This window comes from Falco rusticolus, chromosome 15, assembly GCF_015220075.1.
Source record: "Falco rusticolus isolate bFalRus1 chromosome 15, bFalRus1.pri, whole genome shotgun sequence".
Taxonomy (NCBI): domain Eukaryota; kingdom Metazoa; phylum Chordata; class Aves; order Falconiformes; family Falconidae; genus Falco; species Falco rusticolus.
Window position 1 is genome coordinate 15,463,288 of NC_051201.1, and position 13,158 is coordinate 15,476,445.

The window sequence follows — 13,158 nt, forward strand, 5'->3', positions numbered from 1 at the left end:
TTATGAGTGTAGGATTATTAACAATCTGAAGCTTCATTACAACCTATCCTGGGGGAATCTCACCTGCCTCATCCCACTAAATTATTATTCCCAAATATCTAATTTACATTTAATAAGACATCAATTGAACATCAATAAAATAATAATGAATTAATAAACTATAGCTTCCCAGAAATACCAGTAGCCTAAATATGTAAGCAAATGCAGTGCACAGTGTGCAGGTCAGTTTTCAAATCTCTCTGAGAATATTTGTCAGAATCATTTAGTATTTAGAATATGATAATAATCCATAATCATATTTAATTGCCATGGTCTCCAACTAATTCTTGTGGTAACTGTGAAGCACACCAGCCCATGAACCTGTAAGGCAGAGCTGGGAAGTCACCAAGTGTTCTGTTTAAGTAAGAAGGCCACCTCAAAACACTGTAAACGCCTGAGGGGCTCCATGGTTCCATGAAATGAAGTGGCAAAAGAATTTTAGTTTGGGTAAATGCTTTGGGGGGTTTTTTTGGTTGATGGTTTTTGTTTTTTTTTTTACTTTAACATGATCTCTTAAATTGAAACACTTTATTTTTCTATACATAAAGTTAAAATACGCCTCTCTAACTGACGAACTTCAGCCTAAGAACATTGAAACAGCATAGTTCAACATTGCTGGCAGGGTGTTCTGTTTTACCAAAGTATCAACCCAAAGGACAAGCTTTAGAAAACATTTGTATCCAGACAGTGGCATCATTTCACTCTGGCGAATTTCAGTCAAGGCCCTAATCACCCTACAGCTCCACAGCACTGCTCATCACTAAGGGCGAACCGCTTCCATGTGTATTTCCTAGGCTCGTACAAAGCTCGCACAAGATTTAATGGAGGAAGGGGAACCAGAAGAGTCAAAACATTCATTCTGGATTTTTTCATTTCACCAAGTTCTTACCATGTACTTTCATTTATGGTTCATTTTTTACCAGGGCTTGAAAAAGAGCCTTAGATAGAAAAGATGACTGTGTTGTCAGTAGCACAATTCTCTGTCACAGTCCACTAAGAATCACTTACCCCCATTCTTCAAAATGATCCCCCTGAAGTCAGCAGAACTGCCTCAGCCCCTCGCTTCAGTAGGATTTACATCAGAGCTTTAAATGCCCATCTGTGGAACTGAAGCCAAAAAACATTATTATCCTTCTATGAGAGTCTGGTATTTTTTAATATTCACTGACTTTTTCTATTCATCCACAACACATCTGTCTTTTTAACTGCTCGTGTCCAGTTTGAATATCTGTGTTTACACAAGCAAGGACTATAAGGCCAACTGTCCTCAGGCATGCAACATGGCTTCACGCAAACAGTACAATCCCATTTGAAACTGTAATGCCACCTGGGATGTTTACAAGTCCACTGAGATGTGCTATCCAAACCCTAATGTAGAGAGGTTTCAGTTTAACAGTTTAAAAAATGTTAACACCTAAAGGGGCCATCAGCCATTCTGGTCTGACCTCCTATTCAGTTTTTACTCAGTTACTTCTGCATCAATCCCCACAACTCCTATCTGACTAAAACACATCTTCCTCAAATAATTCGAGACTTAATCTGTAAATGGAAAATCCATCATCCCCTCTCATCAGTTTACACTAGCATTTATTACCCCACACTTAAAAGCAATGCCTTCTCAGTTGAGCTTGTCAGGCTGTCACTCCCCAAGCTGCCTGCCCTGCGGCACGGTGCTCTGGCAGTCCCTGCTTTGGTCCCAGGGAGGTGCTGGCACACCACAACCTGGGTGAGCTGAACTCGGAGGGATGAGCAATTCCACCATTCAGAAACACGCGGGCAATTGCATGTGTTCACTCCCATCCTTGGCATGTCTTTTTACCCTGAAGGACTCATCAAAGTCCAGAATCAAAGCCATCCCCGATGTTCGTCCTGAACAGATGCAAACAGAGTCCTTTCTGGGGCACTCTCACAGGGAGATGATGACTAGTTTAGCACAGACTGCACTTGCCCACACCTCTGAGGGGTGGTTTTCATTTTAGGGCAACCCACTTACCACATTTTCCATTTCCCTTCATTTAACCACACTCAAGTTCTGAAATCAAAATACCACTCGCCTCTCTTTTAAAAAAACATTCCACTACGGGCTAGCTTCACTGCCCTCATTCAATGAAACTACTTGCTGACTTGAATAGGTATTTTTCTTGAGTGAGAAAGAATAAAGTCTTCAGTTTCTGGGCCGCCTTTGCAATGGAACCTGTGAAAACCAAAACAAATAATGTACACCAATTCACCTTGGCCAAGTGCAAAAATTGTCCTCCAGAGTGACAGCTATCAGTTTGTCTCCAGTGAGAGCTGTATAACTTCTTCTGTAAATATGACAATGAATAATGATCAGTCTCTTACTCCTCCCTTACTCTCCTGTGTGACAGACCCTTAATCATGGCCATTAGATTATTAATTGCTTCAGAGATTTCTACACTGCTGAAGCTGCATTCTCCTCTGGACATCAAAGACAGTATTAAAGCCCTGCTTAGGAAAGCTCCTCAGAAACATCTGCTGATGTTCGTCCCAGCTAAGGAATGCTCTGTTCTAGGCAGAAAGCACATAGCTTCGGCTCACTGCCTCCTAACTCCTGGATGATAAGGTATCCTGCAAAAACTGAAAAGTGAAATATTTACCCCTGAAAACACAAGAGAGAGAAGTACACCTCTCATTACACTCTAAAAAACTATTCAGCTTTCTGCTACCTTAGCCACACCTCTAGATCCTGCAAAGTTCACCCATCCTTAATAAGTTCCTGACCACTGAGGCTTGCGATGCAACAATAAAGTATTACAAATCATGACTGTTTAACAGAAAACTGAACGAGAAACCCACCCACTAAGGCACTGCACCACCAGCAACTACTACTGCACCACAAGCAGCGCTGTAACATTTTAATTTTGTATGTCTTGCACTTATGAGCATCCTCCAAGGATTAACCTAACGCTACATGCTTCTGCAGCCAAGAAGGGTGCCAATACAGGTGCCCCAAGGAGGGAACAACAGGGCAGAATCAAGATTCAGGTTTCCACCAAGCAATGAATGATTCATAAACTCTTTGTACACAGGCAATATGAATCAATTCTTACATTGTAATTACTAGAAAATTAATGTAACTGCCTCTCAAGAGAATTCCTGGAGAACACTGTTACTTTCTGCAGGTACACAGATGCAAGCTAAAGCTATGTATACATAACAGGTGGTGATCTGTATTATGATAATGTATTTGGTTTAGCCTTGCTTTGGAATATGTAGCAACTTATTAATGGCCAACGTCTTACAACACTGTGGAAAGTAATGCCTGGCAATTTACCAACTCCTAATAAAACTCTGTGCTTCTAAGTATTACTGTTGATGCTGCTCTTGATTTTGATTCAGCTGACTTTTACCTAGGCTCAGCACTGCAGCTCATCCATGTTTCCCCAGCTCCCTCAGAATTTAGAAATACAAATTCCTACTGAACAAGAACTGCAAATGCAGCACTGCCCTTGTCTGCCCCGAGTCTGCCCATGAGACTAACTTTGGTTCAAAACACTAGAAAGGCACATGTGTGTCCCAAAAGCAGAGGTTCCAAGATGAACATTGCATTATCCGTAAGCAAGTTATACCATCCTAAAAGCATACTGTCAAGGTGTACTACCACACTCAATTAAGTCTGTATATGCCACGCAGGGAAAGAATTTTCAGATGAACAACATCTGTGAAGGTAAGTTTCTTCAGAACTTCAGAGCCACATGGTGACAACGCAAAAATATGTAGATTTAAAACATCTCTCTGCCAAAACTTAAGCCTGTTCCATACCTGTAATCACTACTTTAGGTGATTCGAAAGCATGACTGCATTTCAAGCAGAGTTTAATTACATCATACATCTCAAACGTCAAGAGCTGTTGTAAGCAATTACAATATACAAAGACCTGAGTCTCAGTCACATCCTCAGACAACAGTAACATGTTGTGAACACTTCCTTTCCCAACTGTCTCTTACCAGACACGTCAGCCACTCCATGAGCCATGTTCCTCAGCTGTGGGAGCTTAACAGCTTTCCACTGATTTAGTCAACGGTAGGGATTGCTAAAGATCAGGTCTCATGATTCGGAGTTCACAAAAGTGCTCTGAAAAAGGACATTTAAACTATTTATGATTCTTGTTGCAGTTTAAATCCTGTATAATATTTTTCATGAAGCCTTATGACTCCAAAGATCAACAGTCTAAATGAACCCTCTGATTCGCCACAAAAATTGATCTTTTGCTGTCCAATTCCATTCTTAATGAAAGAGACAATTCGGAAACCTACAGGAACATGCTTTATTGATTCATTCACAAGTCACTAAAGCCTGCTGCCTATGTTCGTTCCAATAAGACTAACCACATAGTGCTTCTCATGTACCGAACTGCAGGAAAAGACAATGATCCCACATCTGTTCTGCTGGAAGTCCAGTGAGACTAAACATACCCAATAAATGTAAACACAGTACCCACTAAGTTAATGATAAATGTGTGTAGGAGACAGAAGGACTTATGTTTCCTCTTTATTATCCTTTCAGTTGAGGAACTGCCTTCTCTGTCATTTATTTACCCAGGACAGTTGAGCCCAGATGCATACCTGTTTTTTTCATGGAGTTACTTGTTTTACTTGTTTTTCTCAATTTTGCAGACGGATTAAATAAACCAGGAGGAGGCCAACCTACATGTGTGAGGTCACACCATGAACTGTAATCTACACTGCAGCAAACACCCAAATCCATTCAGGTTCAAGACCTAATTTGGCATAAACCTGGTGTGTAGCTGTACCGCACTGTATATTTTATAAACATATCTTTCAATAATCTCCTGTGCTTCTTATGAAAGCAATAACAAGCAGTAAGAACAGCAGAGCCTCTACTGGGCAAGCTTTCCTATTAAATTCCACTAATGCATCTCAGCTGTGACCTGTAGTAATTTGGGTAACCTAATAAGGCTGAATGCCCTGTAAGAATCTGGGATAATATACTGTTGACCTGCAAGATATAAGGAAGTCCAAGAGCGCGACTAGATAGCAAGTATCACCTAGCAGTCAGAAAAAAAAGTGAACTTAAAAAACACAGGTAAGAAAATACAGGAAGAGAAAACACATCATCAAGAATAAGAAAATCTGCTTTACAGGTACTTTAAAGTACCACAATTTCAATATTCATTTCCAACTCAAAACATTACATCTGCTTGTCCTCCTTAAAGGAATATGCTACACTCAGATTTAGTATCAGGCTTTACGGTAACTACAGTTACTACAATTATTCCAATACAACTACCATGAAGTATGGCATTTTTTCAGATTCACCCAGGTTTTGCCAGAGACCCAGTCTTCTGCCCTCTACCTTACGACACAATAGGTTTCAGAAAGCCCACTTCTCTTTCTAATACTCTTCTTCCTTTACATATGCTTTTGATAAGTGTGCACAGACCCAGTCAAACATAACACTCTACCACAAAACTCATCTGTTCACCTGTATTATGATTTCAACCCCTTAGTGGCTTTAGTACAGTTCTATGTAGACAATGGCCTCAGAAAGCAGCTTCTGCTCTCACGTAGCTGTTACTTGGATAACTGAGGTAGCAAAAGCAATTTATTAGCATACAGAGGAATTAAAAGGTTTTTTCAATGCTCTTTTAATATTTCCCCTAATTCTAAAATCAGCCCAAACCCCAGCATAAAAATCACTTTTCTTCAGAATTGTCTCTCAGCAGGGTGGCACGCACTGCCAAGTTATCGCTTTGTGCCATACCATAATGTTCAAAGCCATCAGTATTCAGAGTGCTAAGAAGTGACACTGAATCCCACAATCAGAAATAAAAATGAAAGTTTCAAAAAGATTTCAGAATTTAGATGAATATAAATAGCTGCTTTGAAGATGGAAAGCATTTTACAGATTTACATTTTAGTCTGTTTTGAATGGATAAACAGACAAAAATATGTTTTGTAAAGAACAGTAACATTTCCAGTTTAACACTTCTCAACGTTAAGATTGTAAGAAATACTAGGAGGCACAGAAAGAATTATTTATATTCACTGTACAGAAAGCTTATGTTTCACTTCTGCTTATTACTTGAGCTCCTGAAAAACTACCCATGTAAGCCATAAGCTTTCTGCAAATGTACATTCCCACAATCATCTTTCCCACCCAACCACAAAGATCCAAAAAAGTCAGGGCACTATCATTATTTAGTCAAGAGATTCAGAAGGTTTATCAAAGGTTTTCTTTTCTTCTGAAAGACACAACTAACGTTGCCAAAGCATTTGTACACACTGAGACTTAAAAATGTTGAGAAAAGGGGCTCTGAAAGGAAAATTAATTGGAAACATTCAGTCTCTAGCACTGCTTCCCGTCACTTAACTCATAATGACTGAAGTGTTTTTATAGTTTTCTGTGTTCTCCCTTAGTGTTGTGTAATTTGATTTCCAAATCCCCCGAGAGCTCTGTGACAAACCTCCGGGGTGTTTCCAGGATGTAAAGGTCAGAGCTGAAGAAGATGGGGATGGGGTGTGCAGAAGACAAGTCTCAGAATCTCTTGCTTCAAGTCTGTCACTGACACAGAAACCAGGGACAGTAAAGCACAATGGGTAGTCTCTTAATGGAAGATCAACCCTGGTGGGAACTTCCTAAGGACAAATCAGCCCTGGTGGGAACCTCGAAGATCCTAGAGTAACTGCCAGCAGAATCCAAGTGACATTCCTCAGATCAAAGGAAGACGACGGCTTACCCAGAGATCTTCTACACAGAAATCAAATAGGCTTCCCAATTTCTTGAATTTCTTGAACAATCTTACACTGGGAAGCCCAATGTGGCTTGCACGCTTGGCTCACGTGGAACACAGGAAATCCTCCTGTGCTATATTCCTGGACTCCTTCCCACCCCATCCTCCAAAGACATCTTCCCTCAGCCAGCTCCTTCACTGACCTCACAACAGCCTCCACATTCCTGACAAGAGGTAGCTCTTTCGGTCTAGACATTTCCATGACCTTCCCTACGCTGGCTGGCTCCGTTACTGTTAAAGAAGCGCAGGCGAATCTCTATCTTAGGGTTCCCTAACAACCTTATTTTCTTTTCTTTATTGGTTAATTAACATAATCACTTCTTAAGAACAACTGTAATACTAGTTAGTGGAACAGGTGTTGTAACTAGTAAAAAGTCTATAAAGAGAAAAATCAATATCCCACCAGATGTCTGTAGAGGATGTACCTTCCAATATCACCAATTCCCTCCTGGGGACCTGGAAGAATTCTCTGCTGCTTTTACCTTATTTGTTATTCTCTGTGTAATCAAGTTCTTCCGTAGTATAAACATGATCACCATTATGCTAATCTCCACACTAGACATGCAAATATATAAACATTTGTGTGCCAAATTATTAAGGTTCTGTCTATAATGTTATGCCCCTATTTACTATCTATATTTTATGTCTTATGGATTTCTAAACATTTAAATTTATACCACTGCTGTCACATATCTGCAAGCAGAGACAGTTTTATGAGCACTAAAAAAGCTGCAACACACAGCCACTAAATACTAATGACATAAATGGTATCCACTAATGGTCTCTATTTTTATTACAATGCAAAACTTCAATATATTGCAATTACCATTGCTCTCAGACTGAACCATACATACTGTAACGCCAACTTCCATCTCTATAGCATAAAATGGCATTATTTGTTGTATATAGTTCAGTTCTGTATTGCAAATGTTGACTGAATGCTCAAGTCAGCAGTTGTAGCTAAAATTCACTCTATTTACAGAGTCTTACTGTTAACTAATACCCTAAATTGTCAGATATGCCAATGCATTAGACATTTTTCAAAGCCTAAAGCACTAATAGCATGTAAGCATAGCACATGTCTTGTTGTACCTGTCAACAGCCCAGTAACTTTCCAAAGGTAAAGCATGTCAAAAAAGGAAATTATCTTCTTATGCTTCTGTGTTAAAAAAATTCTAGTGAGCGATTTTTCTACAATATTGCAATACAAAAGTGCATCCAGCAAAGCTTACTCTCTTGGAACTGGGTTTCTGTTTTACCTTTTTAATGTTAAATCTTAAAATCTTCATTCATAGTTAGAACTGTGTCTCTCTTTACTTCAGCTATCTAAGACAAAAAGCTTGCTCTCAGGACTTTGAGACAGTACAAAGCTCAATGCTGTCCATAAAACTGGATCCAAAAAATTGTATGGCAAAACCCCTCATACATGAATCGGTTGGCAGTGGGGTTAATTTAATTGCATCTATGCATTTCACTTGCAAGAAACTTACACCAAAAAAGGAGAGCCAAGTTCATCTCTCAGATTTTCTCATGCCAGTTTATCTCATACAAAACAAGCCCAGTTACATTCCCTTCCATTAACTTCAATGGAGAGTAACCCCCAGAAGGCTGGAAGTTTTGTTTGAAACGGGAGACATTTCTTCTATTTCCATGCAGCTGGGTAGTCATTTACACACGGAAAACACTGGAGACAAAGTAGGTGTCAGACTCGGTAGCATTTTACATGCATTTTCTGACACAAGGCAGACAACAGAAACGTGCACACAAAATATTTCCCTTCAAGGCCTGGCTAGTGAGAACAGCAAAAAACTAGAAGACCTTACTGTAATTATTACAGTCACTAAATACTGCTTGTCCTTAAAAAAAAAACAATGCAATTATCACCCTTAAATTTAAGCGTTGAAAATCACTCCACCTGAAAGCAGTGTTTTCTTTAAATGTTCTCACTTAGCTTGCATAAATCTAAACACACATGACTGACTGCAGACTACACAAATGGGAATACTGATATGGTATTACTTATTTTTTCATCTTTCTTTCTCTGTCAATAATCTTGAACATGACAAGTGCTTTCTAATGTAATCTGAACCCACTTCAGTGTTCTAATATTTTGACTAAATAGGTTTTATCAAGGATCCCAGTTAACTGTCTCTGGTCAACAACTGTAACAATAAACTATTCCAACTGAAAATTAAATGGCAGTTTCGTTTCAGAATACACAATTTCTCAAAAGAGCAAATTTATTAGTTTAAATATTTGTAAGAAAATACAGCTTTTCTAAATGAGTTAAATATTCTAGCTTATTTTCTCAACCATAATTTAAAATAATAGCTTGTTTTTGCAATCCAAAATGTTGGGGTTTTTTAATTTTTAAACTTCCCTACACATCTTAAAACTTGAAACAAACCAGACTGACTGACTTCACTAACAGAAAAGTGAAATATTAGAGTACATGAAAAGCATTTAAGTTTTTAATGAATCCCCTGCTTTTCCTGAGGAAAATGTTGGGTAACTGTAACACATTTTGAGGAGCATTTTTGGATACTCTGAAACGCCATCTCTGACAACCTATATCGTTCACCAAAATCCTTTCTCCCCACTTAACAATCACATTGTACCAAAGGAGGAAATGAGCTATTTTAAGTAAGACCTTGGACAAAATCCGAAGCCCATCAACCTCAAAGAAAATGTTGACTTTTAAGTTTGTAAGTGCAATGCTTCCAATAGAAAACTAGCAATAGGTCACAGGTCTGCTAATGCAAAGCCAACAAGTACCTGACCCATTTTGGGGGGTTGGGGTTTTTTTCCCCTCTCTTATCCCCCCTGACCTGGGGTTGACAAGCTTGCCAGTATAACCCACTACACAACAAAGCCCAATGTCATTCCCCTAACAGACAGCACGTTGGTGAGGTCCCTAATTTAGGAAAGCAGCAGCCCTAGAAATGTAATGTCAAGGTGAAACAGTGAGACATCTGCAGAGGCCAAGTCAGATGGTCTCCACATGAGAGTGCTCCCAAGCTCCTAATCCAGATGTCTTAGATACCCAAGTCAGATGGTCTGAATCCAGACCAGGATCTAGACTATCCTCCCCTAGAAACCCCGAGTGCATCACTTTTGTGAATAAGGATTTCTATTTCAGCCTAAAAAGTGTATGTTCACTAAGGGCACTGAAAGAGAGCACGGATAACAGCACAGCTGCCACCCAGAATCAGGATCACAAAGGCCTCCATGGATATTTTACGTACATTCACACAGCAGTACGTCCAGTGGGTTTCTGAACTCACAGGCTTCACTGCTGTCTCTGGACACCTTTCCCACCCTGTTGCTCAAGTCTCTTGTACAGTAAAAAGAGTAAGCTCTTGTGGAGCATATCCCTACATGGTTACACACAGCAAAACCACGTTCCTTCACCAAAACAATAAAAACTCCTTGGAAAAAACAACAGTCCTTCTGTACACTTCAACGGGTGGTCAAACAAGCCCTAAACTAAAAGCTTCTTGCCCCTGTTACCTGCTTGGAATATCTGGCTATAGACCATTTTGTTTTCACATGTAAAGACACTATTTTAAAAAGCACTCTAGAAGGGATGGGTGTCCATATCTGCATTCCCTCCAGAGGGAATGGGGTCGAATATATGCACCTAAGGCAATGTTTTTTTAAGGTGTATCTGCTTAATATAATGATACAATAAAACCGCTATAATATCTGGAAGGTTTAGGCTTTTGTCTTGTAACCAAGCAGATGAATAGCTTCAACCTTTGAAAGAAATTGCAGTATGAATGTCTATTTTATTCCAGAGTTGTGTCTGAGCAGACTATTAATAGAATACTGATAAATGCTACAATAGCTATTCTTTTTCCTCCCCTTCTGCTTTTATGCCATTGCCAATACCTATCCTTCCTCTGGTGCTGTCAGCTGATGCCTGTCTCATAACTCTCAGGGTAACAGCATTAGAAGAAAAAGAAATTAAGTTCAAACAAAACTGCTAGGTAGAATTCAACATTATGAGATTATAGACTGAATTGTTTTCTGAAGCAGGCACATATATGCACAGTTATACCACTAATGACCTACCAAGAACTTGTGTATTAAAATATAATTACTATAATATCATTTAAGAGAACATAAAAGATACTAAAGCTGATTATTTTTCTTTTTCTAGTAGCTCTGTGATTTTTAACAGCAAGTAGTAACTAACTGCACCTTCTCTACATGTTCCCTGAGGAATATATTTGTAGCACACATTGCACCATGATCACATAAAATCAACAGGCATTACAAAATCTTTGTAACATGTTCATGTGGCTACTAGAACATTTAACTAGGCCTTTGCAAATCTCACTATGTATTCCTGTGCGCACAGTCCCATTTGTAAATTCTCTTCTTTGTGTTTTCTCTTGCGTAATAAATCTTTCAAAAAGATAAGGAGCTGAAACTGTTGGTCCTGTGAGTAAAAATCAGTCCATGAGACTATGGAGAAGAACATGCAATATGAAGACTATGGAATAATTATGAAGAAATCCAAAAAGTTATTGCAAGCCATGCAAGTAAGAACAGAAGAGTACTTGATTATGATACCAACAGCTTTAAATTATCAGTATGGAATTGTTTAGGTGCCTTTGTGAAGCAAAGGAGTGAAGAAGTTGTTTAACATACAACAGAAATGTTACCCATGCTGTGATTTCTCTCTCACATTTTTTAAAACCACAGTCAGATACTTCGTTGCAACAAAGTACAAAAATGCAACTGCTATTGCCATCAGAACCAACTAGCTCCTTAACCGGCTGTTTCAAGGAAGCCAAAAAAAACAAGTGCCACAGAGAACAAATACATTTTTTTTCCCCGAAGCAATGTCTCCAGTGAGTTAAGAGAAACAGCCATGTCCCAGAGAAGCTTATAAGGCTGTAACTTGCGTTTCATTTGCTTTGAAAATTTGTATTTTCTACAGCTCCCAGAAAGTTAGGGTCAGAGCAAAAGTTACTCATGTAGAAGATACTTAACAGAAGCAAAAACCTTTTTTCTTATAAATACCCCCATAAATTTGGGGAAGATTAGAAACATCTAGGTGTTTGTCCGATCTTAACACAATCCAATCCAGCAACATTTCGTTCAAAAGGCTCTAGCATGTCCATGGTTAAAAGTAACAATATTTATCTTTTAAGATCACGGTGGTAAGTACTGCCGAAACATGCATGCATGCATCTTAGGAATAGCTTAACATTTGCTCATGCCTGGAAAGCTGCCTCGGTGAGGACAAACGATCTTATAAAAATGCTGTAATAAAACTAACAAGAAAACTTTGAATGTAGTATGTGTAAGGTGGGATAGACAAGGAAAAGAAGAAAGTATGTTGCAATTCTCAGTTTTCAGGAAAGCTGAGTCAGCTGTGGCTCTGTTAGCCTGGACAACAACAGACCATCAGGGGAAACCCTGCATGCCTGCCCACCAAAAGAAACCTGACTAGTGGGAATTTCAGTGCACAAACAACAAAGGACTAGACCCTATAACTGTATTAAAACACTTTTATGGGACTGAAAAGAAATTTGCAATGCTAATGGCTGGAAGCCAGTGAATGCAAAAAGTGTAGGAAATCAGAAGGATGCAGTAGTCATGGTGAAGCAGATTATCAAAAGATGAAAGGAAATCTAAGTAGATCTGGGAAGGCAGGTAAAACTGACAAATGGTACATAAAACAGGAGCTGATGGAAAAGAGGGACTGGCAGTTAAGATGCAGAAGAAACAAAAAGAAGTTGGCACATTTATCAGGAGACTACATAAGGTGATTTGTAAATATATCTTGACATTTATAAAAGGCAAGGACTTCTCTTCAACTATTTTCTTTGTGTACTTATCCATAAGTTTAGAGACTGTCAGTTTTGGAGATTATATCACATGCATATTAGTCTTCCAACATGCTGAAACATTTTTTTTTCACCTTTCTTGAATAACAATAGGTATTTTTATGTAATTTAGTCTGATTCACTGTAATTCCTAATCTTCATTATCATATCAAATACCTTAAAGATACTGGGCATGCTTCCCATAGCACAACTATTTCAAAGAATGAACAAACTGAGAGTAAATAAACATGTGCTGCTAACTTTAATCATTAGCCAAGTCACCCAGAAACTGCATTTTAAACGCTTGGAAATTTGCAGTTTCTCTCGCAGAAGTCAGAGCTCCAGCACTTTTCACATCCCATGGCTGCTCACATCAATATCCGCTCCAAGAAAAGTTGAAATGTTCAATTCTGCTAAGTCAGGCTGACAGATTTTGCAAGCCACAATGGAGAAAGCATTTGTGTCCTAAAGCTCAACTGTGCTGAAACCTGCTCTCCATCCCTT

General features: G+C 38.9%; 1 long non-coding RNA gene across 1 annotated transcript in view; it reads right to left on the bottom strand.

Moving 5' to 3' along the window:
* Positions 1 to 13,158, bottom strand: part of LOC119158059 — a 30,884-nt gene that overhangs the window by 6,860 nt on the left and 10,866 nt on the right. The window contains exon 2 of the long non-coding RNA XR_005107745.1: positions 1,048 to 1,146. This is a non-coding gene — a long non-coding RNA (uncharacterized LOC119158059). The remainder of the gene's footprint in view (positions 1 to 1,047; positions 1,147 to 13,158) is intronic.